This window comes from Octopus bimaculoides, chromosome 21, assembly GCF_046866305.1.
Source record: "Octopus bimaculoides isolate indiv1 chromosome 21, ASM4686630v1, whole genome shotgun sequence".
NCBI lineage: Eukaryota > Metazoa > Mollusca > Cephalopoda > Octopoda > Octopodidae > Octopus > Octopus bimaculoides.
Window position 1 is genome coordinate 39562014 of NC_142948.1, and position 2500 is coordinate 39564513.

Genomic DNA, 2500 nt, shown 5'->3' on the forward strand with positions numbered 1-2500 from the left:
TACAAGGAGATACAAATGTATAAATGTATGTAAGGAGATACAAATATATATACATAAATATATATACACACACATACACAAACACACATGTATATATATATATGCACAAGCATGCATTACCTAGACACACACACACACACACATACACACACACACACACACACACACAAAGGGCATCCACCCATAGAAACCATGCCAAATCAAACTGGAACCTGATGCAACCCTCTGGTTTGCCAGTTCCAATCAAGCCATCTAACCCATGCCAGCATGGAGAGTGGACGTTAAATGATGATATATATATCATCATCATCATCATCATTTAACATCTACTTTCTATGCTGGCATTCCTTCTATCTATCTATCTATCTATCTATCTATCTATCTATCTATCTATCTATCTATCTATCTATCTATCTATCTATCTATATATATATATATATATATATATATATATAGAGAGAGAGAGAGATAGATAGATAGAGAGATAGACAGGTAGGTAAGTAGGCAGGCAGGCAGGCAGGCAGATATGAGTTTATGTATACATGTAAATAAATATATATATATTAAATGTATATATTTATGCATATATAAATAAAAAAACACATAAATCATAAAATATGTGTGTGTGTATACACACATGCACATTTATATAGATTAATTCGTTCTAAAATGAAAATTATTACGGAGCATAATACCTGAGTACATTAAGAATATAACAAGTGTACATATGAGAGACTATGAAGAAATAAAAATATTTCCTATCCTTCAATACTACTTGAAACCACATACTCAGGTTTAATGATTTTTGCATGGGAGATTTTAACTACTACCACGTTCTAGTAAACACTAACTGTATACTGTTGTCTAAGAAATGATGAAGAGTGTGCGTTCATGTGTATATGTGTGTGCTGAGAGAGAAAGGGAGTGATAGTGAAATAGAGAGAGGAGGGGAAAAGAAGGAGAGAGAAGAGGGGAAAAGAAACTCAAAAAGAAAGCTAAAGAGACTTTTAGCATCATTAAATGACATTTGTGTATCTCACACGCTAAGTCCTTTATTACAGCAATTGGCATTTCCTCACCTCACTTTTGGGTTCCAAGTGGGGCCGAGAACCAGGCATATTTAACTTTGTGCATTATTCAGTTATGGTTTTGGAATTGTGTGCAAATTTTATAAAATGCTCGTTGAGAAACAAGGATACAATTTTGAGAGACTAACAGCCATTCTCACATGGCTGTATATGTATTATGTGTGTGTATATATATATATATATGGATGTGTGTGTATAGTCACAGAAGTCTGGTGTAGGCTTCTGCCCGGCCGGCTCTTGTAAAACTGTCCCACCCATGCTAGTATGGAAGGCGGACGTTAAACGATGATAATGATAATATAATGATAATATAATGATAATGATAATATACACATATACAATGATATTGTTTATGTTTTCTATAAAATATAACATGTAGCAGTATTTCAAACATGGGAAAAATTAGCCTCCTCCAAAAATAAGGAAGAGTTGATGTCAAGAAGGGCATCAAGCCATGGAATAAAGTCTCAAGAAATCTTGGCTAATCTCAACCGAAATGGAAAAAAAGTGTAATATCATTCTTTCTGCTATAGGCACAAAGTCTGGAATTTTGGGTGAGAGGGTGGGGTCAATTACATTGCCCCCCCCCCCCCCCCCCAAGCTCAACTTATTTTATCAACCCTGAAAGAAGAAAGGCAAAGTAAACTTTGGTGGTATTTGAACTCAGAACATAGAGCAGAACAAATACTGCTAAGCATATTTTGTCTCACAACAATTCTCACAGCTCACCATCTTGTATAGGTAAGAATAACAAAACACATTCATATATATACAAACACATATAAGTAGATACATACACACACACACACACACGCATACATATACATACATACACACATACATATATATGTATATTATATACACACATACACATATAGATATATATGAATATGTGTGTGTGTGGGGGGGGTGATTATATATATGTGTGTGTGTAACTATTTATCTATCTATCTATCTATCTATCTATCTATCTATCTATCTGACTATGTTTATCTGTCTGTCTGTCTGTCTGTCTGTCTAACTAATTAACTAGCTATATAGATATGTGCTTTGATCTGTACATGTGTGTATATGAAGCACACACACACACACACACACACACATACATACAGCGTATCAAAATGAGACTGAGCCAATTCTTACACACACACACACACACATTAAATGATGATGAGACACACACACACCTGCACACATGAATATAGATACACATACATATAAGTAAATACACACACACACACACACAAACTGCAGCTAAACAGATCAAATATAAAACACAGGTAGTTCTTAAAGCCTGTCTCTCTCTTCACTGTCACAACTCTGCTTCTCCTGTCCTTTCTCCCCCCCCCCCCCGCCTCTTCTCAATTTCTCCACCTTCACAGAAAAAGGGGTCCTGATGACAATGCAATTCT